Source organism: Heterocephalus glaber, unplaced genomic scaffold (assembly GCF_053883595.1).
Source record: "Heterocephalus glaber isolate CG9 unplaced genomic scaffold, H.glaber_assembly_v1.0 deba00001509, whole genome shotgun sequence".
Lineage (NCBI taxonomy): Eukaryota > Metazoa > Chordata > Mammalia > Rodentia > Bathyergidae > Heterocephalus > Heterocephalus glaber.
Window position 1 is genome coordinate 6595094 of NW_028258325.1, and position 27979 is coordinate 6623072.

Below are 27979 nucleotides of genomic sequence, written 5' to 3' on the forward strand. Positions count from 1 at the left end.
TAAAAAAGAGAGTGGATTACATTAGACCAGTTGTTTCAAACATTTTGTTCCACAGTGGACCTTCTCTCTTCTTGTGTGTGTGTATGCGATGTTGGGGATTGAACCCAGTCTTTTTAAATTTTTTTTTCATTTTGAGGTAGGGTCTCACTAAGTCTCTAAAGTTGCCCAGGCTTGAACTTTTGATCCTGCCTCAGTCTCCAGAGTGCTGATAGGTATGTACCATCACCATGCTCGGCTTCATGGAAATCTTGTATTTAAAAAAACAGAGCAGTGGAACTGCTTGGCAGAAGCAGAAAGCTTGGTCCTACTGCTCAGCTCCTGCAGTGGATTCTGAAGAACCTGCCCAGAGTCCCAGTGTTCTGAGAAACATAAGGTGAAAGCCAGAGCATCTCACCAGTGCAATTTGGCCTTTTATATGACCCTTTATGCCCCATTAGTGGCCTTCTCATGTCTGTGTGAAACCTCCAGCGTATATGATTGGCTTCAGGATCTCTGCACAAGGCCAGGACAACTTGCACTTCTGATTGTGTGTGTTGCTCCCTAGTAGCTTGGGAAAAGTATTGAATATGAACAAATTACAATGGGGTCTCTACACATGATTGAATTAAAATCCCCGAGTCACTGCATGGAAAAGATATCGCACTTGAAATTGTTCTAGAATGATCCATGACCTGCCAGTTACCACTGGTTTGATTTTGAGGCAGGTTGGGAACCACTTGGTTTCAGTAAGTGCTTCTGTTCAGGGGGCTAATTACACCAGTCTGAGCTCCCCCAAGTTTCTTATGAAAGTTCAAATAACATGCAGTTTCATGCAAGAGATTTTCTTATTCTACAAATGTTAACAATTTTTATTAAAAATATCTGTCAAGCTTCTCACATTCTATGATAGAATCAGAATACCAAAATGAAAATTTTATTAACACAACAAACATCCACAATAAGTGTTAGATTATCATCGCAGCGAAATGATCAATGCCCAACCATATGGTAAGACAACTCTAACATGGCGTAATTGTATGAAAATTGCTATAGTGCTAGCACTCGGTTGATAAAACAAGTCCAATCACTGTTTTCTCATTTTGCTAGGAGTGTTTTCCCATCTCAGCAACGTGCCGCCACATTTTCTCGGTTGCACTTGATAAGGGCAAATTGGCACTGTAGGATGGAACTTTGTTCAGTCCCACAGTTCAGCTTCCAGTTGACTGAGAGAGTTGCACAAATTGTTTTCCCTTCAATCGGGGATACTTATCAAGGCCCAACAAGGAAGGGAATATGGGCTACTCGCCAGGCAGATAAATCTCTCAAAAGAGACAGCCCCAAACCCCCCAGCATAATGAAATTGTGAGACTCTGACAGTCCTGGAGAATAAAGAACTTTCTGAAGCAGATTGCTTAATAAGGGGTACCCAACAGAGTAATTTAGTGAAGTATTTCAAAGAGCTATTCAGCAGTGGCATTGTAACCTTCCAGCATTCGTGGGAAGAGCGGCTCACTGCATGATATTCTGCTTGATTTGTGACTGCTTTTCCTCCTTCACAGGCTCAGCCCCTCTCAAGCATTATAATTATCATTCTGTTAATCATTTCCAAATTCTGAGCCCCAGTATTGGAATAACCTTACAAAACAAATAAATAAATTCTATGTTCAACCAGCAACCAGATACTACAAGTCCCGTTAGGCGTCAGGCTCCAATGAGCAGGGCTCACTTCCTGCTGTGGGCAGTGAAAGCCAGCTACAGTTCCTACCACTGTGCTGAGACTTCCAGGACCGAATGCTTGTCTCTCATCTCTACCTCCTAGGGTCAACGGCAGATGGAGCTGGGGGAGACCTGTGACCTACACCCTGTGTTCGTCTTCTGTAACAGAGAGAGATGAGGTCCAGGCAGCACAGGTAACTTATTAAGGTCAGGGAGGAAGTAGAATCAATGGCAACAGCCAGGACAAACATGATACTGCTTCTGATCTCTTATTATTCTGTACTCTATCTGGCCTTATCTCATTTTCCATATAAAATGTTATATTAGAAATTATTCCAGAGAAAGAGCCCATGACTTGAGAGATGATTTAATTTCTGTAGTTTGACATTGGGAATTAAAGAATGCAGGCAGTACTGGTATAAACAATACTGTGAAACCGATATGAATCTTATTAGATGCAAGGTGTGTTATTGGCTCTATTGGACAGATGATGGAACTGAAAAACAAGGGTTTTGGGCAATTTGCTCAATATTCTTTAGCCAAAAGGGTGTGAAGCAGGAACTAAAGCCCAGTCTGAAGCCCGAGCTTGCTGAACCATAGAGAAGACCCGGATGGACAGGGGGCGATTAGATACCAGGCGTACATGGTTGAGGGGAAGTTCTTTTTAAGCTCAATGGTTTATTTATTTATAATATTTGTATATTTAGTTAGCACATACACTTGTCACAGTATGACATTTCCATATGTATGTACAATGTGTAATGACTAGGTCAGGGTAATGGGTATATTTATCACTTCTGGCATATCATTTCTTTATGTTGGATGCAACAAGCATCCTTTCTTCTGGCCACTTTGAAGCACACAATTAATTGCTTTGAACCATAGTGATCCTACTATGCTATGGAACATTAGAAGTTATTTCTCCTGCCATCCAAGTTGTATCCATGAACACATTAACCTTTTCCTATGTATCCCTTCCTGTCCATACACATCTAGGTCTCTGGTAACCACTGTTACATTCTCTACTTCTTTGAGATCCACTTTTTACCCTCCACAAATGAGTCAGAACATGTAGTATTTCAGTATTTGTTTTTTTGTGCCTGACATATTTTACTTAATATAATGTCCTCAGCTTCCATCAAGGTTGCTACAAATGACAGAATTCTATTATTTTTATGGCTGTATAATATTCCATCTATACACTACTACGTTTTCTTTATCCATTCATCTATCCATGAACACCTCAGTTGTTTCCATCTCTTGGCTATTGGGAACAGTATTGCAATAAACATGGGAATGCAGATGTCTCCTTGAGATACTAACTTCAATTCCTGTTGATATATAGATAGCAGTAGGATTGCTGAATTGTGTAAGAATTCTATTTACAGTTTCTGAGGATCCACTATATAGTTTTTAAGAAAGGTTGTATTAATTTACTTTCCTACTAACTGTATTTGAGTGCCCCTTCATCTGCATCCTCACTAGTGCTCACTGTTTTATTTTTTTGATAATCGCTATTCTAGTTAGAGTGAGATGGTATCTCACTGTGTTTTTTGTTTGCATTTTCCAGACAGTAATGTTAAGCATCTTTTTATGTACTTATTTGCCATTGGTATATTATCTTTTGAGAAATATCTATTTGGGTCATTTTGCTTTTTTAAAAAAGCAAATTTTTTTGATGTAGTTGAGTTCCTTCCATATTTTCATACACAGTGGTACCTCAGTTCATGAACTTAATCCTCCCCATGATTCTGGTCACAAAATTTGTACTACGATTCTGGTTGCAACCAGTTCATGAACCAAGGCATCACTGTATTCTTCAATATGAATCATTCCCTTATTAGATGAATAGTTTCTAAATATTTTCTCCCTTTCTATAGGTTGTCTCTGCACTCTGTTGATAGCTTTCCTTGCTGTAGAGAAGTACTTTAATTTGCTATAGTCCCATTTGTTAATTTTTGCTTTTGCTGCATGTACTATTGGGAGTTATGCCCATAAAATTTTCGGCAAGACCAATGTCCTCAATTATTTCTCCTATATTTTCTTCTTGTAGTTTCAAAGTCTGACATTTATGGCTTGAACCATTGTCAATTTTTGTATATGTTAAGAGAGCAGTTTAGTTCCTTCTGCACGTGGATATCCAGTTTTCCCAACACCATTTACCCAAGAGAATTTTCTTCCTCCGATGTGTATTACTAATTTCGTCAAAAATCTAGTTGAGTGTCATCACTTGGATTTGCCTCTGTGTTCCTTTGTCTATGTGTTATGTTTGTTAGGCAACATGTTAATGGCATGGTTTGTTTCTTTTAAAGTCAGGTAATATAGTGCCCTCAGCTTTACTCCTTTTTGCTGAGGATTACTTTGGCCATTTGTGGTAATTTGTAGTTTCATAGTAATTTTGGCAGTTTTTTTCTACTTCTGTGAAGAATATCATTGATATTTTTATAAGAATTGCACTAAAACTGCAGATCACTTTGGGTGGTATGAAAATTTAAACAATATTAATTCTTTCAATCCATCCATATAGGATGTCTTTCTATTTTTGTGTATGTGTTTTCTCTTAATTTTTTTCATAAAATGCTCTGCAACTTTTTTTCCTTGTAAATATGATTCTTTCCATTGGTTAAATTTACTCCTGGTTACCTTAGTTCTGGTCACCATTTTAAATGGGCTTAATTTCTTGATCTCTTTCTCAACAATTCTGTTATGATGTGTTAAAAATCCACTGATTTTTGTATTTTAATTTGTATGCTACAATCTTATTGAATTCATTTATGCCCTCCCCCAACAGGGTTGTTTTTTTTTTTCTATACATAGGTCATGTTGTTTGCATACAAAGATAATTTAACCTCCCCCTTTCTTCTTTGGCTCCCAGTACTTTGCTTTCAAAGGTGGCCAACACAAACCCTAATCTAAACCAAGCCCCCATTCCCAAGGAAGCCTCTATTACATGACTCTCAGAGTTGCAGCAAGAATTGAGGGACCCACTGCATCTTTGGTGGCAGTTACTGCTTGGATTTCCACAAGCTTGATGTCATTATAAACAAGGCCGAGTTGGTGATAGTGGGGTTCTCTTGACAATTCCACACACCCCTTACTATTTGTGTATCCACCAGCTTCCAATACACTTCTGTTCCCAACAGCTGCGATTGAAGGGCTTCCCTCAGGCTCTCAGTCCCCCACTGACTGCACAAAAACCCACAAGTACATGGGATGTCTGCCATCCTCTCCCCATAGATTATCCAATGAGGAGTCCAGAGCTTCAAATACTCCACCTCCTGTTCCCCAATTGCCAAGGATCCTTAGAAAGATTAACCCAATGTTACCTCCCAGGTTGCTTTCTTGTACTCAACATGACACACTTCTGTGGCTTCTTTCCTTACTCGTCCTGTTTCTCATTTCTCTGTGTTTCACTGATACATAAATCATCATATCAATGGCTGTGCTATGGTTAAGATCTAAAATGTCCCCCAGACTTCGATACCCCACTGTCACAAATAGACAGATTATCTAGACAAAAAATTAACAACGAAATTTTAGAACTGAGCCAAGGTATTGAACAGACGGACTTGATAGATGTTTATAGAGTGTTCCACCCCACAAAATCAGAATGCACATCTTTTTGGCTGCACACAGGTCATTCTCCAAAGTGGACAACATGCTAGTTCATAGGACATGTCTAAGTAAATGTAAAAGAATTGAAGTCACCCCTGCATATTATCGACTATAGTGCAATAAAATTGGAGGTCAATAACAGGAAACCACAAAACTCCCACAAACACATGGAAATTGAATAACACCCTCCTGAACAACCATTGGGTCACAGAGGAAATTAAAGAAGAAATTAGACAATTTCTACAAGTAAATGATAATGTCAGTACAACATAAAGGAATCTATGGGTCACAATGAAAGCAGTTCTATGCGGAAAATTCATAGCAGTGAATGCCCATGTTGGGAAAACAGAGAGAACACAGATAAACAACCTAGTGCAGAACCTCAAGCTCCTAGAAAGGGAGGAGTATAACAAACGCAAAGCTCATGCAAGAAAGGAAATTATAAAGATCAGACCAGAAATCAAAGCAATGGAGACTAAGATAAAAATACAAAAAAATTAATGAATCAAAGAGTTGGTTTTTCAAAAGAATAAATAAAATCAATAAACCTTTAGCCAACCTTATCAAAAAAGGAAAGAAAAAGCTCAAATCCATGCAATTAAGAATGAAAAAGGTGAAGTCACAACAGAACCAGCAGAAATCCAGAGGATCATCAATACCTATTTGAGAACCTGTACTCTAATAAAATGGAAAACACAGAAGAAATGGACAGATTCCTAGATACATATGAATTGCCAAAGTTAAATGAAGAAAATATAAAAATTCTAAACACCCCAATTACAATGAGGAAAATTGAAAATGTAATAAAAAATTTGACAACAAAGTAAAGCCCAGGTCCTGCTGGCTTCACTGCTGAATTCTACAAGACATTTAAAGAAGAACTATTGCCATTACTCTTTGGACTCGTCAGGGAAATTGAAAAGGAAGCAAAGCTTCCAAATTCATCCCTGGAGGCAAGTGTTGCTTTGATTCCAGAACCAGAGAAAGACCCGACCCAAAAAGAGAACTTCAGACCAATATCCCTAATGAACATGGATGCAAGAATGCTTAACAGGATACTGGCAAACAGAGTACAGAGGGTCATCAAGAAGATCATACACCCTGATCAAGTCAGATTTATCCCAGGGATACAAGGATGGTTCAACATTCATAAATCAATAAATGTAATACACTATATTAACAGAATCAAGGACAAAAACCATATGATCATCTCAATAGATACAGAAAAGGCACTTGTCAAAATCCAACACCCATTCATGATAAAAACCCTACAGAAAATTGGAATAGAAGGTCTTTATCTCAACCTGATTAAGGCTGTTTGTGAAAAACCAACAGCCAACATCCTACTAAATCATCAAAAACTGAAAACTTTCATGCTAAAATCAGGAAGAAGACAAGAATGCCCACTCTCACCACTCCTGTTCAATGTAGTTCTGGAAATATTAGCCACAGCAATTAGAAAAAAGAAAGAAAGAAAAGGAATAAAGACAGGAAAGAAAGAAATTAAACTGTCATTATTTGCTGATGATATGATACTTTACATAGAAGACCCCAAAAAACTCAGCCAAAACACTTCTAGACCTAATTGATAGATTCAGTAGAGTAGCTAGATATAAGGTCAACACTCAAAAAACAATAGCCTTCTCATACACAAATAGCAGACTCATTGAGAGAGAAATTAGGGAAACAATTCCTTTTACAATAGCATCCAAAAAAAAGAAATATCTAGGAATCAACCTCACAAAGGAAGCATAAGACCTCTACACTGAAAACTCAAACACTCTGTAAAAGGAGACCAAGGATATAAGAAATGGAAAGATATCCCTTGTTCCTGGGTAGGAAGAACCAATATAGTGAAATTGACTGTACTTCCAAAACTACTATATAGATTTAATGCAATCCCAATTGAAATTCCAACAATATACTTCACAGAACTAGAAAAAACAATCTAAAAATTCATTTGGAACCAGAAGAGACCTAGAATAGCAACAGGCATTTTAGGCAACAGAGATATGGCTGGGGGTATCACAATCTCCAACTTGAAACTATACTACAAAGCTACTGTGATAAAAACAGCATGGTACTGGCAAAGAAACAGACCCAAGGATCAGTGGAATAGATTAGAAGATGCAGAAACAACTCCAGACATACTCAGCCACCTCATCTTTGACAAAGGAGCCAACCACCCTCACTGGAGAAAAGATAGCCTCTTTAATAAATGGTGTTGGAAAAACTGGATTTCAACCTGCTAAAAATTAAAACTAGACCCATACCTATAACCATGCACTAAACTAAGATCAAAGTGCATTAAAGATCTAAATATTAAGACAGAAACAGTAAACTTGCTGGAAGATAAGTTAGGTAGAACTCATGAGACATTGGCATAGGAAAAGACTTTATGAACAAAACCCCAGTAGCACGGGAACTAGCACGAATAATCAACAACTGGGATCTCATCATATTAAAAAGCTTCTGCACTGCAAGAGAAACCACCAACAGAGCTAAGAGACAACCTAAAATGTGGGAAAAAGTTTTTAGCAACTGTATCTCAGAAAAGGTCTGCTATCTAGAATATATAAAGGACTCGAAAAAATGAGACTGCCCAAATTCAAAGACCCAATTCAAAAATGGGCATCTGGAATGAACAGACATTTCTCAGACAAAGAAGTAAAAGCAGCAAATAAACATGAAAAAATGTTCAACATCACTGGTCATTTGAGAGATGCAGATGAAAACAACACTGAGATTCCACCTCACTCCAGAAAGAGTGGCTTGTATCAAGAAATCAACCAATAACAAATGCTGGCGGAGGTGTGGGGAGAAAGGAACCCTTCTCCATTGTTGGTGGGAGTGCAGACTGGTGCAACCACTGTGGAAATCAGTATGGAGATACCTCAAAGAACCAGGGTTAGAGGTCCCATTTGACCCAGCTGTACCCCTGCTGGGGATCTTCCCAAAAGAATTAAAAGAATCATACCACAGCGATATATGTGCACCCATGTTTATAGCTGCCCTGTTTGTAATTGCTAAAGCTTGGAAACAGACCAAGTGCCCATCAACTGGAAACTCGATAAAGAAGATGTGGTGTTTTTATAAAATGGAGTACTACTCAGCCATAAAGAATGAGAAACTAGAGACATTTATAGCTAAATGAATGCATATTGAGGCCATACTCTTAAGTGAAATAAATAGGACAGACGTGTAAATACCGAATAGTTTCTCTAGTGTGAGAAACTGAAAGTGTAAATAAGGATTAAAATGATTGAAATGAATGATTGATAATTTGAAATAGGAAAATGTCCAAAGGTATAGGGGTGGTGGGAGGGAAAGGGAAAAGGAAAGAAGAGAAAGGAAAAATTATGAGAAAAGAAAAAAAATGGAAACAAAGTCTATGTAAATAGGGAAGGGTGGAGGGGTGAAGGGTGCACAGGTAATGGGGAAAAAAATAAGAACCAAGATACATCATATACAGGTACAAGCACCCAATGATAAATGTAACCACACTGTATACCTAAAAGGTACCAATATAAGAATTTTAAAAATAAAAAATAAAATAAAATAAAATAAAATGTCCCCCAAAAGTCTTATGGATTTGGAGAGTGATTGGATTATCTGAGAGTTCATACTTGACTGTGCTGTTGGAGAAGGGGCCTGACTGGAGGGAGGCCACTGGGAACGTGATTTGGAAGGGTCTATTTTTGTTCCCAGTTCAGCTTCTTTCTTCTTTCTGCTTCCTGGCTGCCACAGGTTGATCAGCTTTCCTTTTCAGTGCCCCTCTTCCATGCCACTTTTGATTGGAGCCACCAACCTTGAGCTGAACCCAACAGAAACTGAGCCAGATCAAACCTCTCCCCCTTTAAGTTGTGGGTGTCCAGTTTTCTGTCTGAGTATGGGCAAGCGCCTAATATAGGCTCCTTCTGCGAAACCAGTTTAAGATGCAAGAGCAGCCCATAGCTTGCTTGTATGAAGAATTCCATGACTGTTCAGTGTTTCTCCTTACACTTAGTAAAACAAGCTCACTGTAACTCACTCACTGTATCTCTGTCATCCTCTCACATGATGGAGCACACATTTAACCCTCATCCACTTGACTGGCTCTTGGGCAGATGATGGTGCCTGTGGTACATTTTAGTTATCTTTTCTCAGGGTCACAAAGGTTTGAATGAGAATCATGGGTCAGCATTCATATCATAAAAAAGCTGAACGGAAAGACTCACCATTGCCACTTGTACCTTTACAATCTGGTGCAGAATGGGATAAGAGAAAAAAATCCTGCCACATTAAAAAAGGACATGTGTATTCTCTTCCAAAAACCATAGCAATAGTAGTGCCTACCCATGATTAACTGATGGCATTTTTTGAGCTCTTACTGCAGCCTATAGAATTCATGTACAGCTATATAGTAGCTGTATCCTACAGTTGTACATGCATTATCTTGCTTGAACCCTACTAAGATTCATTATCATCATTATTTCTGCTTTACAGATGAGGAAACAGAAGTACAGAGAGGTGGTGCTATTTACCCAATACTCAGTAGAAAGTTATGAAGGCAAAATTTGAACCCAGGCCATTGGACACCATAGTCCACAGTCTGAACCACTGCAAGTCACTGAAAGTTTTGTGTAAAGGGGAGCACGTTGTTGTTATGCTTTGAATTTTCACAGGTATTCATTAAATTGAGTTTGAGAATATAGTATGGAACTAACATCCAGATATCACACACGAGTTTGTTTTAGCTTGCAAAAACAGACATATTTTCAGCTCTCCCCCAAAAATGAAATGGTTTGGCATGTGGGAACTGACAAACAGATCCAGATATCAGCCTAATGATGCTTACATTGAACTCGCTCTCATTTGTTGCTCTTTAGAACTCTGAAACAACCATGTAAATGTGAAGGTCACCTCCTAGAAGATGGAAGACTGCATGGAAAAGAAGCAGGGCTCCTCAGCTGAGTCTCCCCAGACTGAGCAGCCAGCGATGCCTGAATTTCTTCACCTTTCCATTATGAACATTTTGGGTCAAATGATTCTTTATGTAGGTGCTTGTGCTGTGCATTGTATGATGATTAGCAGCACTCCTGGATTGATTCTTATAAAATCCCCCAGCTATGACAGTAGGTATTATAACTAGACATTGCCAAGTGACCACACACAGTAAGGGGGTGGGTTTAAATTGGGAAATCACCTTGCTAGACCATCAAGCCCCAGCTGGCACCCCTGGCTGAAGAATCACTCAATTGACTGTCAGAAAAAAGATGAACCATCAGGTGTTAGGATGGTTTGTTTGTCATCAAAAGTCAACTAGCACAGTCTCTGCAACAGAGGCAGTGTATATTCGCCACAACTTTCTGCTTCCTGGATGCACAGAAAGACTACATTTCCCAAGCTTCTTTGTTCTAGGTGGAGAGCGTGCAATTCAGTGCTTGCCAGTGAGGAGTGATGAATCGCTCTATCTGGAGCATGACTGCTGGTACAAGTCTACCTTGTCCATGCTTCTTGTATCTGCTTGCCTGGAAAGAAGGGACTCCAACACAGTGAGAGCTACAAAATAGGAGTCCTTACACCTTCGGCACCACTGGAGAAAAGCTGCCCGGCAAGGTTACCTGATCTCCCCTGGACTGTGACATAAGCCACAATGAGATTTAGGGTTTATTCCTTATCACAGCAAAATCTGACCACCATCTTCCTTCTTAAAATACATTATAGATCGGAAATACCACGTTTAGGTTTTCTTTTGAGACGAGAAATGAGAAAGTTTGAATTAGATTTTCCAGGAAAAGAACAGATTTCCTTCAACAACTTAAGCCAGTTACATCAACTGCCAGAGTGCAAATCCCAGCTTTTACATTCACTCATTCAGTAGATATTTATTACGTAACTCTAAATACCAACAACCACACTGAGAACAAAGCTGCCTGGATGAGTAAGACATGATTCCTGTCCCTGAGGAAAACACAGCCCATAGGAGAAGAAAACCACATTGAAGGAAAATTCTCAAAATACGTCAACCACAACCATGAATAACCTGTAAGCCACGTGCCTTGAGATCTTCAAAACATTAGTAAATAACTGCGTAGAAGAATCAGGAAAGGATTCACAGGGGTTATGCTATTATAGGAGTTGATTTCTATTATACAGAAAAATACAGTGAATATTCAAATTAAAAATTTATTACAGTAACACACACATAGCTATTAATCCTTCTCAAAATCCTATCCCTTACTTCAAACATAACTTATACCATCATTCGTGCCACTTTCTGAAGCAGTTCTGGAAGTCCCACTTTGTGAATATCTTTTTTCTGGCTGTCTCAGTGTCCTGAATTAATTCAAATGTTGACAGCAATTTATGTCAACTAAAAGCCTGACAGTGCATCCTCAACCACATCATGCACCAGATCTGGTGCTGTGCAACTTGTGGCTCTTCCTCAATGTTGAAATGACTACCTCGAAGGGTAGGTGTTCTGAATTGATTCAGGACATCAACAGGATAACTGAAAAGAATGGATAAATACAGATTTTTAATAGGTAACAAAGGGAAAAATGTATGGGAGTATTAACAACAGAAGAACATTGTTGACCAAGGAAGAACAACAGGAAAATATGTGGCAATGTGGAGTGGCATGGGAAAAGAATTGAGGAGACTCATCTCACCGATAGACAATGTTCTGTGTATTTATTGTCATATGAACTACTCCAACATGCAACAGCTTATAGAAACAGCTATTTTCTTTTCCTGCATGATTTTGTAACCAGGGCCTTATCGGATGATACTTCAGCAGCATGTGCTGCGGATGGGTGTTGTTCACATGGATTTGGCTGATGGGTGGGCTAATGTGCAGGATGCAACGAAACTTTACTCCCAAGTCTGATGCCTCCTAGGGCAGAAGGCTGGGCTCCCCTGAGACTGCTGACCTCAGCACCAACATCCCACCTCGCTAGTACAACTGGCCTGAAATAGCCAGACCCTTCATTTTCCGGGGCTCCCAGAGAGAGGCCCAGGGAGCAGAATGTGAAGGTACCAGGATGGTGAGCCTGAGATTACAGACTGACCTGGACTCACTTCTGCCATATTCTGTGATCCACGTAACTACAGAGGCTGCCCAGATTCCAGAGGAAGTGGTCACCCCACTTCTTCGTGGGATGAAGAGTGGAAAGTTTATAGTCCAGAGCAGAGGTCTTGATGTCTCTGTAAACCAGACAAAAGTTTCTGTCCGATTGAACCCTAGCAGTAGGAACATTGATATCTAACATGTTTTTCTGAGCCCAGTTGGACTCCTGCCTTTTTTGAGATAGAGTCATTGTCAGAGAAGAGCCTGAAAGATCAGTAAGACTTTTTTTAACCAAGCCAGCTTTGGCAGGAGAAGCACTCACATCAGATGCAAGAAGACAGAACATTTAGCAAGGTATAAAGCTGGTAGCCCTGCAGTAAGAGGGTGGTGCCCCTACAGGAAAAGCAACCAAAGAGTAGGGAGAGGAGGAATGGAGTGCATTCATTTGTAGACTAAAAGCATTACTCTGGAAGGTGAGGGAAAGAGTTTTAGGGTAATACTTAGAGTTTTGCTTAAGAAAAGAGGCAAATCTTTCGGCCCATTTAGTAAAGTGCAATTGGAACACAGCTCAGACATTTGCTTATGCATTTTCTACAGCTGCTTTTACGCTATAAAGCCCGAGCTGAACAGTTGCAGCATGGACCACAGACTGCAAAACCTGCAGTACTTACTATCAAACCTTTTATTGACATTTTCAGACCTTGCTTTTAAAGATCAATCCGATAAAAAAACAGATCAATCTGATAACAATGATCCTCTACTACTGACCTGTCCTGGGAGCAGAAGGGCAGGAGGATGGATTGTGTTGAAACCATCTTCACGAGTCATGTCAGAAACACGGATGAGGATACACTCATGGTACCACAAAGGGCTGGGCAGAGACAGGAACAGAAAGAGAGGTGGGGCTGACATAATCCTGTGTGTAGTCCACGGAGGATGTGTGTGCTTGCGTGTGTGTGCGTGTGCTTGCGTGTGTGTGCGTGTGCTTGCGTGTGTGTGCGCGCACTTGCCTGGAGAGAGCCAGGAGAAGGAGCTGTCACAGACTGAGATTCCCTGCCCTGTTAGAGTGACAGGAGCTGCAGGAGTGGGGAGCACATGGGGAGAGGCTGTCTGTGAGGTGAGCGCTGAATTCATTCTTCTTGCCTCTGATTGACCTCATCATTAGGCCATTAGTTAAGACAGGCGCCATGGCCATGAGTTTCTTCTGAGGCCAAACAGAATAATTGTGATAGAAGCAATGCACCTTCATGTGAGTTTAAAATGTTTTATTAATTTCTCCGGCTTAACCACTACCTGATTGTTGAAGGGATCCTCTAGCATTTTAACTTAGATCGGCTTCCAGTCTCTGGGTCCTAGTCTATCCTGCTTCAGGATCTCTGTTCATGTTGCTTCTTTTGGGTAAAGGCTGATGAGAAACCTCTCTAGCTTCCAAATGCCCCTAATAACTTTTACTAATCCCTTAGGGTTAGGTTGAAAGACCACTTCCTCCCGGGAGTCTGTTTTGCATTCATGTCTCATTAGTTCCCCCTGAGTGAAGACTGACGCATGCCCTGTTGGCTTGTGCTGTGCTTTTCTGTACCCTGCGTTTGTTCATGCTCTGTGCTGCTTCCAAGATCATCTAGATTAGGACCTACTGGAGAGCTACAGCTATGTGCATATATTTTGTAACCTCTCTATATATCATATAATGCATATTAGTGGAAATACAGGTTTGCAAATATAATTAATAATAAAAATAAGATTTTGGGCTGGGGATTTAGCTCAGTAGTACCTTCACCTGCCTCGAAAGTGCTAGGTCCCAAGTTTGATCCCCGGTACCAAAAAACACAAGATTTTATTAAGAATGTGTAGCATCAGGCACTAGGATAAGAGTTTTCAATTAATTGTCTCAATCTCCAAATAAATCCCCTACAGTAGATACTATTTTTGTGCTCAGTTTAGGGATGAGGGTACTAAGGCTCTGAGAAGTTGAGAACTTTAATCTGATCCAAGTTAACATGGTTGTTAAATGGCATAACTGGAGTTTCAATCTAAGTCTGCTTGACTGCAGACCCCACATGACTAAATTTTATAAAAATGTGGTTTTGAATAGATCCGTGACTGCATGAAGAAAGGAAGAGGCAAGAAAAGGAGAAGCAGGAAAAAAGAAAGGGAAAGAGGGAGGAAAGACAAGCCATTGGTTGGTCATAGAAAAATCCATAGTGAGCTACCAAAGATAACAGGCTAACATCTGCAGGAGAAACCCCACTGACCCTTACTTAGAACACTGTCAGAAGTGTTTTACACATGGGAACTCATTTAACCTTTGCTCAATTCAAGAAGTGCTTTCGATGATTGGTATACATCTAGAACTTGGCCACAGCACAGCTCCCTGGCCACCCTCCCCATGCAAGCTATTGTCTTTTGGTTACAACCCGCCTCCTGAGCTTATTCCCATGCCTACCATCCACTTTCCACTCAAGAGCTAGAATGATTCTTTGAAAGTAAGTTACGCTGTGTCAGTGGTCCTTTCAAACCCTCCAGTGGTCTGCTGTCTTCCAAACCCATTGCTGCAGAGCCGACTAGGTCATGACCCGTCTTGAGCCTAACTCTGTCTTATTTTCCCAGCCCTGTCCCCTTTCTTACTGAGCACGGGCCTCCCCTGCTGTCCTCCACGTGCCAGTGTGCTCCAGTGCATTTGCTGCTCCTCCTGCCTAGACAGCTGCTCCCACAGATCTCTGGGTGACTTATTTCGAAACCCCCTTAGGCCACTGCTTAGATGTCACCCTCCCAGGACAAGGCCTTCCCCGAATATTGTCTATGAAATTGCAACACTCCTTTCTACACCTCCCTACAATTTCAACCCTCTTCCTTGCTCAATTTTTCCCCAAATACTAACATGTATTTTGCAACTATGTATTGTGTAATATCATTTGCGTATGAATTTATTTGTTTTCTGTCATGCCTCCAAAGCAGACAGGGTCAAATCCAGCAGTGCGGGAAGTACGGTCTCTTTTGTTCTTTCCCATTAAGACATAAGAAGCCCTTGACTTTGCCCTCTTCTCTCTGCAGCAGCCAAATTGTGGCACCATGTGGAAGACGGCTGTCTGGACAGGAAGTGCAGCTCAGAGAACAGGTGCCAACTGCTCTTCTGCTGCTCCTGAGCTGCTGCCTCTGAAGAAGCTATGAGGAAACCTCCTTGAATGCAGCAGGGATCAGAGAGGTACCGAGGCCCCTTGCGAACAACCCCAACCTCCCCAAACCCCAATTAGCTGTGATTAACACAGCTAGCCCTCCTGAAGATTCTCTGCTTTGGCCTCAGTGTTTTCATGGAGATGTAAAAGCTGTCAATCAAACAGTGGGGGACTGTGAATCTGTGAATGTCCCCTGGAACCACTCCCATGACAGCCGCAGCTCTCCAGAGTCCCCTGCCCCACCTCGGGAGGTATCCACTCTGACCACAGTGAGCTTGAATTTCAACTGAACAGTACAGGGGAATTCACCAATAAGTAGGCTCGGGAGGAAGGTTTGCATTTAGACCGATTTGGACCTAGAGAGAGGCTCCAGTGTGGACCAGTGAGCAGATTTGAATTTGGACCACTCACAGGTCTGAACTCAGAACAGTCGTAGGCCTGGGCTTGGATGAACCACAGGTCTGCAGCTGCTGCATAAGCAGCTGTCCTTTCACGCTTGTTGGGTTGGTCTAGGAGGGCTCCCCCTTGTGTACTGACCGATTCCCCTGAACTACAGCACAGGTCTTGTTCCAATGAAGCCCTGTTCCGATGGCCCTGCAACTCTGCTCCTGATCTATTTCTTGGCTACTCTGGGCTCAGAAGGTCCTGTAAATCCATTCAGGATTCTTCTCCTGAGTAGTGTGGACAGAATGGTCGTTTTAAAAGACAAAGCAGTAAACGCCAGGAGCTGTTAGTCTTAAAGAGACCTGTGACAAGTCAGCCAGTGGCATCCTGCATTGACTGATATCTAGTAGCAGCAGCAGCTCCCAAAGCTGTAACACTGAGGCCTGAGGGGCATTAGAGCTCAAAGCCCAGAGCTGCACTTCACAAAAGAACCTGCCACCGACTGGAAACACTATGTTTTCAGCCCTTAGAATACAGTAGGCCCTTGATAGAAAGGTATAGAGTGCATGGATAAATCAATCTCCATTTTATAGATGAGAACACTAAGAAAGATAATTTAATGGCTTGCTTGAAGTCACACAGCAAATGACTAGCAGACTATGTATTCAAAGGCAGCCAGGCATCTGGTCCAAGATCGAAGGGTGTAACCCTCTCCTCACTGCTTTCCAAGGAAACAATGTATCCATGGGTTATAGCTCTTTAAATTGGACTGCCTGGGTCTACCTATGATCAACATAGCTGTGTGACTGATCCATGCAGTGGTCTTAATAATATCAAGTCCGCAGAGACAGCATGACATTTAAGAAGACATAAGAAAATGATCTGCAGTCTCTCACGCACCGTAGGTCTGCCATATCGCTTTGCATTACTATCATGATCATTCTGATTGCCGCAATGAGCAAGTTGCTACCCTCCACTGCCTGGGTTTAAACAAGTGGGTCTTGGGTGTATCCCATCCTGGGCTTTATTCTTGCACTTTCAAAGGCAAAGCTGAGCTTCTGCAGAGACTGCTGACCTTGCATGCTAATGCTTCTGATTTTCTGCCTGAGCCCCCAGTCTAGGGCAAGAGGAATGCAGCTCACAGGGGTGAAGGTGCTTTGACCCTGATTCCAATGCCCTTGAGAGGAAGAGCAGCATGGCTGCCCTAGGATGAGCTTCTCATTCCAGAGGTCAGTGAGAAGCCTCATGATGTTTTGCCTCCAACACCGCTTGTTTGCTGTCATCGCAAAGCTGTTGACTGTGGAAAGAATTTGAATTTATTTATTACCCAAGTGGGTGGGGGATTCATAGTTAGCTCAATTTCTCAAAAAGTAAAATTTGGTTCTAAACCTTCTTAGTTACATCCTCTATTTTATGAAGTATTAAAAAAAAATTCCAGGGAAATGTAACCCCCCAAAGGGAAAAGAAATAATGAAATACGATAAGCAACCAAGCACCTTCCATATCGAAGTTGCTTCCTGAGAAATCAATGGACTATTCAGGACCACAGAGCAAGGAGAAGTGATTTCCAGGCACATGGTGAATTCCAGACTCTTCCTGCCCGAGACAGCTCCTCCCTTGGCCGAGCAGCAGCCTGCAGAGTGGGAGTCCTTGTAGCCCAGCCAGAGGTGGAGCGTGAAAGCAGACGCTCATCGGATCCACAAGTGTTGGGGTTCAGTTGATGAGAGATGGGAATATTGCAGCCACATGGAACAATTGTTAGACTTAGAGGCTCCAGGGGATGTGGGGCGTAGCATGTTTTTCAAATGGCAACTGGCTCAGTTTTTCCAGAGTATGGGAAGAGGAATGGTGAACATAAAAACTGTGGTGGTGAACAGGAGCCAGGCCAAGGGGCCTCCTCTGTGTGCAAGGAATCTTCTGATGGCAGAGGGAGCAGGCGAGCAGGGGAGAGGCTGAAGCAGGTCTGAGCGTTAGAATGAGAGTGGATGGCATGGCGGGGGCTTCAGGGCTCTCTTGCCTTCACCTTCAGTCACAGCTAATTCCTCCCACTCGTCCGCACTCGCTGTTCCCTGCAGGCCCTGGTCTGTGGCTGTGCAGGCCATGGGAGTCATCAGAACTCTCAGAAGAAGGAAATGCTTATCCTGGAGTCAAGAGATTTCCAGGCCAGGCTTTCATTGGTTGCAAAACCTGAAAACAGCTGAATTCACAAATGCCAGGACTTAAATATCGTCAGCTACACAGGTCAGAGACTAGCACGTCACTGGCGAGCATCCTAATTAACTGCGGTGGGGTATCCTGGGCTGAAATCAAATTGTGCTACCTCAGACCAATTATATCTCCGCTCCTGGCCTCAGTCTCCCCATCTGTAAAGTCTAAGCATTACTTGGTTCCTTTGAGTTTTCCTTGACCACCAGGCTCTCAAATCATCCTCATTTATCACATATTGCTTCTGTTTTGTTTATCCATCTGGTTACTTAGATTTAGTTACTAAGATATTGTTTTATTTACTACCATAGCTCTAGCAAAAAAAAAATAATGTCTGGTGCATTCTCAGTAAATATGTGTCAAATGAATGAATGGAAAAATATATGAGCGAAATGTTGTCCTTTCTGGGTATGGAGACAGAGTCAGAAAAGTGGATTTCCAAAGTTGCACAGAGAATAAACTTGGAGAGGAGGAACCAGATTCAACTCTGGGTCAGAAGTCTAAGCCCATACTACATCCCCTCCATTGGACGGATTTTCTTACTCAATTCAAGTTGTTTTCATTATTCCTAAACACAGCCTCCTCGGTTTCAGGAAAAATTCTGGAGTTGGATCTCTGGGTTTGGTAGAGGACATGTGCCTCATGACAGTATGACTATGATAATGGCAGAGACACTTAGAAAACTCATTAACACCTAACTTTGGTAGTCCATTCCAAGCACTTGTGGATTCTCACTTAACACTTCTTTCAGTTTTTCCTTCCAAATGGGTGCAACAGGAAATGTCTATTGTTGCAAGAGGGGATCATTGACTCCATTTCTTTCTCCTTGAAGGTGAAATAAAGCATTCAGTTTCGAAGAGCTCCCTGAACCTATTAGAGTCATTTGCTGTAGTGCTTATGGAGTGGTGGATTGCAAACTTCTGAAAGCTGCAGCGACTCCTTGATCTTTCGATTCTCTATTTCAAAAGAAATGAAAGAGGCAGAGAGTTAATTCTTCACTAATGAAGTACAATCCAGCTCTGGTTTGAGGCTTGGGGAAGAAAATATCAAGTCTTTACTTTACATACACTGACACTTTATGCGTCACTTTTCAACAGTGTACTGTTAGAGATTTTGGGAGATGGGGCTGCGCATGTGCAAAGAGGAACCCTGGTCAGCTGTGACTTCCGGACAATTTAGCCTCTGTGTCTGGTGTGGTTTGCAAACACTGTGTTCAGCCCAGGAGCTCTACAGGAACAATACAAGGTCAAACATCCAGCGACTGCCTTCTTATACCAAGATGTCCAAACTTTGAAGTCTTTTTCGAAAATGAACTTTTTTCTCAGATGGTAATTAATGTAGCAGATTAATTGAAATGAAAGCTATAGTTGGAATTATTTAGTCAGTCAAAAGCCCCTGGAGTAGGCAGCTTCTTGGATGGAACCCAATGATCTCCAGCTCCTGGTTCTCATTGCTTGTGCAATCCACCCTCTTTGCAATGAACTAGACCTAAGCCAAGGATTCACTTCTGGCCAATAGAATATGGCAAAGATATGGATGTCACTTTCAAAATTAGGTTACAGAATACTGACTTTTTGTGTGTGAGTGGTACTGGGGATTGATTCCAGGGCTTTGACACTGAGCTACATCCCCAGCCCTTTTTCAATTTTTCTTTTTTTTTTTTCTTTCACTTTGAGACAGTGTCTTGATAAGTTGCTAAGTTACCTAGGCTGCTCTCAAACTTGTGACCTTACTGCTTCAGCCTCCCAGAAAGCAGAGGTCACACATGCACCATCACTCCTGGCTGAGGATTTTCTCTTACTTGCTCTTTTGCTGACTTTGCCTACCATTACAAAGCTGTCTGTGGAGATTCTAGGTAGACCATGAAAACTTAGTACTGAGAAATCAAATTTGCAGCAAATATGACAGGAGGTTGTTATCAATAATAAACACCTCAAACATATCAATAAACATAAAACTCAAATAACCACATGTAAATGAGAAGAGAATAACTATTCCATGGTGGAGATGCATTTGCTTGTAAAGCAACAGGGAGCTGTTCAAGCCCCCCAATCATCAGTCCTGCAAAATTAAAATCATTGCAATGAAGTCTCATCTCTTAAATATCAAATTTGAAAACTTTTTTTGAAAAGTCAGTACAGCATGCTTCCAAGTATATTAAAAGATGACAAAATCTCATGCATTGCTAATTTTTGTATAAATTGTTGCAACCTCTTGGGGAACCAATCTGGAAATATGTATCATAAGTTTTATAAATATCCACATATTTAATTCAATAGTTTTATTCATGAAATATATCCTCAAAATGAGAGTACATATAAACATATTCATCAAAACATTATTTATAATTGCAAAAATTTTAAGAGTTTAAATGTCAACAAAGAGGTTTGATTATACATATCTTATTTTTAGCCTTGAAAATGGTATTTGAATGTGAATGTTACATCATGAAAATTTCTTGTCCTAAAATGACAACTCAACGCATAACACTGATTCCCTATACTGTTACACAAGTGTAAACTAATGTTACATATTCCAAGCACAGAGGATAAAGTTTATATTAAAATGACCAGGGCCTCAACTTGCCAATCTCAGACTGGACTATCACATGGTGATTTAATTCCCACACCCCTGTCAGACAGGCCTGTTAAGGCTCTGATCTCTCTAATGAGGGAGCTAATGGCCTCAGAGACATCTGAACTGATTTGCAAGGTCAGAGGGCTGCTAGATGTGGAGCTGGGCTTTGAAACTCATCTGCCTCCAATCCATGCCACACTCTCACCTGTACCTTTGAACCTCTACTGTTCGAAGATGTGGAAGGAAATGTGCTCTCTAAAAATGGGAATGACAACCTTTGTTGAATGATGGTACCAGGGACGATTTATCATCATCATCATCATCGCCGTCATCTCTTTCATCACTGTCATTATGCTTTTTTCAATTTCTAAGTTTATTTAATGGACATGCATTCCTTATTATTATGTATGGGAAAATAGACAAATGAAAGCAAATCACTATTTCAGAGTGCAGTTTTGTTAGACATGTGGCAGGATGTGACAGAAATGTGCCAGTCTCTCTGACAAGCTGATGGAATGGGAGGTAACTGTGAGGAGACATCTGGCATTGGTCCCATCCCCTTGGGCACAGTTGACCCCTCTTTACACATATTCGTCCCACAGCTTCACTGCTCGGAGCTATTTCGATGAATATAAAATGAAGGGGCTGAGTTAGAGGATTTCCAGAATACCACCGGACTCTGTGCTCCCAGGATGTAAATAGTGCTATGTAAGTACAAGTTTTATTTCTCCTACTTGAAATTCATTTGGTGTCCTACAGGCACATAGGAATTTTTTTCCTTGCCAGTTTTAGATAACATATTGGGGTTTCCTATGAAAAACTGTTTGCCTTTATGTTTTCTATAAATCAAAATTTCAGTCCCAGAAAGAGGTATACTTCAGCTTTCCTTTCTTCTTCTACCTCAAGTGCTGGGGCCTCCGTGTGCATGTTCACTGCATCACTGGGCTGCTGGTGAGTTTTAGGGACTTGTAAGGTGCTGGCTCTCTGCTCACTCCGTACACAGCCTCTGAGCTCCTACCACAGACTCCCTCCCTACGCAAGGTGCCAGGTCTGGAGAAATGCCACAGTGATGGCTTGGACATTTCCATAATTCCTCCTCTGACACTCACTCTTCCCTTGAGCTGAGTGGACAGTGCTTTGAATCTCAGTCCTGCCACACTATTGGCTGTGTGGCTCACATCCCTCAGCACTTCTGAACATCACAACCCAGTATTTATTCAAGTAAGAATTCTCACACGAACATGCAAACTACAGGTAAATCACCAGATTTCACATCTTTTATGTTGATGTACACTTGCAGCCAACATCTCAGCTTTGAAGAAACAAATACATTTTAAGGACCTTAAATGAACCACCTCTTTGACATTTCATAGCATCTTTTCCATAAAGTTATTACTGTGAGTTCGAGGAGTTCCCTCTCATCTCTTCCAAATTACTATGAGTGGGGCTCTGAATAAAATAGAAGCCCAAATGAAGCAGTTATGCGCTATCTTGCCTGTTTCTACAGTGCACATCAGGAACTGACTGAGTGGAAGAACACTGGGTCAGGTACAAGCTCAGTATTAAAGCCCTGAGTTCGGCATTGGCCACGCTTGGCTTCAGAGACTTGGGAGAAAACACAAACAGAGAGGTGGAGAGGACAGTGTGGAACTCTAGGTATAAAGCTGGAGTCATCTGCATGTGGCTGGCTTGTGAAATCCGTGGTGGAAGGGCAGCCAGGAAAAAACACTGAGAAACTCTTTATTTGTCAAGGGCATAGAAGGGGAGAATCGAGTGAATCTAGGCATTGAATGGCACCCAAAGAACAAAACTAGAAATACTTGGTCAGCTGTGTTAATTATAGTCGAGATCTCATGTAAAACAAAATCAGAAACTGCCTCTTAGCTTCTGCCACAAGGATGTTACCAAAGACTGAAAAGCTCTTTTCTTCACATAGTACTCTTAAGCACTGGGATCGAATTTCTTCCGTCTGTCCCTTTTTGGAAATTCACTATGATTCTGGGAGTTATAATTCCATCCCACCTCCTGACGCTTGACACAAGTTTGAGCATCTGCGTAAACCATGGCCAGAAGAAAATGTAGCTGTCTTTTGGTAGTTAATATCTGAGATAAGCCTGGTTGCTATCTTGAATTGAAAAGAAGTAAACCAAGATAGTCGACAATGGCCATTTTTGTGGCATTTAGACAGTGTGAAAGAGACATACAGTCTTCAGCAAGAATGTATGATGGTGCATGAATGTCTGAATCCAAACTTTCGCACATTTTAGCTTTTTTTGGTTTTAGTTTTAACAAACCTCCTTCCACAGTAAATCCTTCTTTTATTCTAGTTCAAGTTGGGCTTCTGTAATTTGCAAAAAGAAAACGTTATGCAAATAAACGAATTGGTTCTATGATGATTAACACATATTATGAAGACAACACATACTTTGTGATCTCCTTTAATCATCACAGTGACTTTACCTATATCCCCATAACATGAACAGGGAAACTGAGGCACCTAGAGGTCAAATCACTTGTATAAAGTCACACAGCCTGTAGGTAGCAGAGCTAGGACTTAGCTCAGGTAGGTATTCACATGTTTGCCCTTTACGCTTTGATCCAGCTGTCTGTGCATTTACTGAATTACTAGCATACAAGTATCTGATGTTAAAAACTTCTCGAGTAGTGAGAGCAATGGCAATGAATTACCCTGTGCTAGGGGGTCTGCAATTCTTGTTGTATTTTAGTGAATTCATTGGTTAAACTATTAGCTGATGATTTGTGGTCTTGGATGTGTGCATCAAAACTAATGCCTAAAGGTATTTGATCAGGTCTCCACATTGGGTACAGAGTTATTTATGACATTCTTTAAGATACCATAAGAATATGGAATATGAGGAACATATAGTTATTAAGGGGAAAAGTTCTGCTTTTAATTAGAGATTGAAGATTCCAGGTATCTCTGTGTAATATGGAACCCTGGACTAGAGCTATCTAGAAGTTAGACAACTTCAGCAAGTGCTAACCAGCATGCTTTTTGAAAGAATTCTGCTAGTCCCTTTCATCTAGTTTTCCTTCCCAAGTGTTTTTTCATAGGGAACTGGATTATAAGGTGGCTCAGAAGAGGGGACTTTCTATCGTAAAAACTAAAGACTCTAGCGCCATGCTCTCCATACGCACACAAGAAATTCTCAATTGGGCACACTGGCCGCGGGTCTCTCATGTTGACCAAAGAGCTGATTCAGAAAGTCTGTCTCCACAAGCGTTGTATTCATCCTGTCAGAGACTTGTTACATTTATCTAACAGGAAGTGATTTGTTCTCTGGATCAATGACCAGCATTCTCTGTATCAGCTATTTTTTTATTGCTCCAGGAAGATTCTCATCCTGCTTTTCCTCCAGCACTGTGTGTCAGAGGTTCAGGAGAATCCATAGAATAGAGTAATTAGAAGCCTTGATTCTTAAGTAAAATTCTGGAGATTGAAGTCAAGGCTTTCCCTCCATTAGTTGTATAAACTTAGGCAAATTATCTAACATGTTGATGTCTCATTTTTTTCTTCACTGTACAATATAAATAGTATACAGTACAGTCACAATGCAGTGACCCATGAGTTTATTTCTTCATTCTAAACCTTAAAATTGCCTTCATTTAATCACTATAAACATTTACTAGGTTTTACCGTGGGTCAGACATGAGTCAAGCAACAGACTCATCTCTGCCTTTGTGTAAATCTAAGCTAATGGGATAGACAGATATAAAACATATAATCATGAAAATCATGTTGCAACTCAGTGCTGCCATGAAGACCTACAGCGGGAAGATTTGGCCAGTTGGGCTGGGGAAGCTCTGAAATTGTATGGAAAGAGTATGTGGCTGAGAGCTCTAGTAAGATTGTTTTGCTTTCCTAGTGTCTACTACAATTCTTAGCTCTTCTGATTTTCTGAGACCTGGCCCTTCCTCTGCCTTACAGCCCTCTCTGCTGGCCATGGGCCAAGTGAAGAGCTCCTCAAGGAATGTGGATCAAGGGCTGACGTTTACACCTGGCTGATCTCTTGCACTGAAGTGACACAGCCCTGAAATTACAGGCTGATGTCATTTCTTTCTGTGTTGCAGGTTCAGAAATAGAGACAATGGATGTGCAGCAAGTGAGAGAAATGAAACAGTCATGTGGAAAAACCCAAAGGCAAGACTTTAAAGAACCAGATCTGGTTCCAGCGATGTCTAAAGGATTGTTGCATTCCATTCTTGCATTCCCTAAGATACTCTGTATCCTAATCAGATCCTTATTTGTTAGTTTGTGAGCTTATTCCATTTAGCCTTCTGTTTCTTGTCACCAAATAAAATCCTAACAAATACCCCAACATGAAAAATGAAGTCCTGGGAGCAAAAACCAGGCTAGAGTGAGCAGAGAGTACAAACTGAAGAGGTAGAAAGCATGAGGAGGCAGCCTTTTCAATAAATCTGCCTATAAAAATGAAGGTAAGGATGAAGTACTATATGGAGAGTAGGCAAGAGAGACAGCAAGTGCCCGCCAAACACATTGTTTTCTTCAATGGTGTAAATTTCTCCCTGCAAAGATGTTTCACACCAGGGTGATATGAGGGTTTGTTTCTTTTTAGTACTGTGATTTTATTTTCTTACTTTTCTTCGCCAGGACAAAAGAGCATGCTTGAATGGGGACTGGCAAGTGTGTCAGTTATGCGTTGCTCATACCAGGCCAACCTAAACTGGGTGACTTGATAGTTTTTTTTTAATTCTTGAATCTGAAGACTGGCAATTTTGGCTGGTGATTCTACTAGTCTAGGCTAGTCTTGCTCATGCGACAGCAGTCAGGGAGCAGACAGCTGGTGGTTTTCTGGGCTGCACGGTGTCACATGGGCAAATTTCAGGAGTAGTGGTTGGCTTCCAGCCATCTGGGAGATCAGGCTACTGGGCTACACAACTTCTATCATCTAGAATGCTTGTCCAGGCATGTTCACAACTGAGAATCTTAAAGAAGCAGGAGGGGGGGCCTCAGTATGCAAGCAGTCTTCAAGCTGTTTTACAGCTTTTGTGACTTTTGAACCAAAGCAAAGCCCTTGGTCCAAAATAGCGTCCGAGTTGATGTTGAAGGGCATTAACAAGAGCTGTACCCAGGGAGGGCATGAACAACTCAGGAGCTGGGTGAACCCAATCCACCACAAGAGTTGCAGACGATGAATATGGCAAAAGAAAATGGGTGTCTGTTTGAGATGACTATATATAACTCCCCGTCTATTATGGCCTTAAAATAGATGGCAGATTTACTGTGAGCTCAACAATTTAAAAAGCATCATTTTAGGGGAATTTCAGATAAAATGTTGGTGCCTGGTGCAGTATTTCATCTTCTTGGACGCCAATCATTTATTTCTCATGGAAGGGAGATAAAGCTGCAGAATGAAGCCTTCCCTTTCAGAAACCAGGACAGCCCACTGCCAGCACTGCACTCTGCTCCACTCTTTAATTACTACCATGCTGATAGAGGTTAAATATTTATGAAGAATGTGCTTTTTATCACCCAATCTAATTTTAAAAGTCAGATTCTCTAATCTCATTGCGATGTTAATAACCTGTGCTTCCCTCCCCTGCTTTAGGTTTTTTGGCAGGCATGGACGACCCTCTGTTCTTGTGGATTTTGTGAAGGTTGACATATTGCTTGGGAGGACTACTATGTCAAGGGTGCTGCCAAGAATGGGGAGTGGAAGAAATTGACAGGAATCTACTTTCCATTCAGCCAAGAGAATCTTGGGTTTGTGCAGACTTAGCTATCCTGGAGAGGAGAATTACACAACTCTATTGGACACTGTTTCAGTCATCTTTGATCTTTGACAAGTAAACCCCTCTGAGATTTAGTTTCTTTGTTGCTAAAATGAATATAATTTTATTATATCCAGACCCATACTTTCTTATTGCTGCTGTAATAATTTTCCCAATTTTTAGGTTCCCAATGTAGGCTTAAAACAGCCTGAATGCATTAGCGTACAGTTCTGGACATCAGACTTCTAAAATGAGTGGAGAGAGTTGATTCTTTCTGGAAGGCTCAGGAGTAAATGACTTCTCAGGCTTTCCCAGTTTTTAAAGGCCTGTCTGCATCCCTTGGCTGGTGACCACCTTCCCCAGTCTCCGATCCCTCAGTCCCTTCTGTGACTCTGACCCTCCTGCCTCTTTAGTAAGGACCTGTAATTACTTGGGTCTCCTACGGTAATCCAGAAAATCTTCCTGTCTAAAGATTTTTAATGACATTCACATAGTCTTTTTTCTCATGCAAGGTAATGTACGCCTAAGTTTGGGGGATTGGGATGTGGACATCTGTGGGAAGCAGCTACCTGCCAATGACGCCCCGTATGCTTGTCGTAAAGATGGTGTAGTCCTTGTAAAGGACTTACCACAGTGTTTGGCACATGGAAAAGCATGAATAAATGTTGCTGTTACCACTGCTTCTCTTTGGCCTCCCCTTTATGGACGGAATCTCCCAGTGACTGCCTGGAAAGTAGTTCCCACGCACAGACCCAAAAGTGTATGAGGAAAGAGTCATCGTGACCTGCTGTCTGAAGTTCATGCTCAGGCCATCAGTCACAGATTGTGCTCCACCCTGTCCCCGTCTTTGTGTAGCTGACCGCCATTCTTTTGTACAATCTCCCTAGCCTCTACCCATGGAATGATCTTTCCACCCGTATCTCATGGTGTAGTGCCTCTTAATTCTGTAAAATGCAGCTCAGACATCACCTCCTTCGGGAGGCCGGCCCTGATCCATTCACTCCCCAGCCTGGCCTCATACCTTGAGCTTTTTCTGCCCTTCCCTGTACGGTAGCTTCCCATTCAGCCTCCCAATCCTCTCCTGAAACTCACTTCACTCAGTGCAAATCACTTCCTTGGGCTGGTCCATCTCTGCATCTGAAGGGCTCAAAGGTGGCTATGCAGTGAGTCTCACTCCCATCTGGTATGGTGGGTTCTTGAGGCATGGGGGAACTGTGCTGCCACATGAACTGCTGTTCTAGAAATAAGGGTTACTTTACTTTATTCTCATCTCCACCCTGACATTAAGTACCACTTCGTTTACAGAAGAGAAGACTGAGTCACAAAGTAGTTTAGCTTTCTTCACAAGGTCCTAAGAATGTGGAGAGAGGAGATAGGTTGTGTCTTGGGTTCCTTGCCCCTCTGCCCTTCCTGGGGCTATCTTATGGTCTCCAGGGTGAATGTACATTTCTCAGACCCGCTGCAAGGCTGGATAGATTAATGGGTGTGTAAAAGCTCTGCGAGGTATTGGGAACACGCATGCAGG

General features: G+C 41.5%; 1 long non-coding RNA gene across 3 annotated transcripts; it reads left to right on the forward strand.

The window, feature by feature from the left end:
- Window positions 1-1684: 1684 nt before the first annotated feature.
- On the forward strand, window positions 1685-27752 carry LOC101700277 (uncharacterized). Of its 3 annotated transcripts, XR_015441273.1 has the most exons (7): window positions 1685-1889; window positions 10179-12715; window positions 15413-15563; window positions 17028-17147; window positions 21303-21408; window positions 24793-24862; window positions 26292-27750. It is a non-coding gene; the product is annotated as an uncharacterized LOC101700277 (long non-coding RNA). The 3 variants fall into 3 exon arrangements; XR_002395875.2 differs by having other exon boundaries at window positions 15413-17147; window positions 26292-27752; XR_001183638.3 differs by lacking the exon at window positions 10179-12715 and having other exon boundaries at window positions 15413-17147; window positions 26292-27752.
- The last annotated feature ends 227 nt before the right edge of the window (window positions 27753-27979 follow it).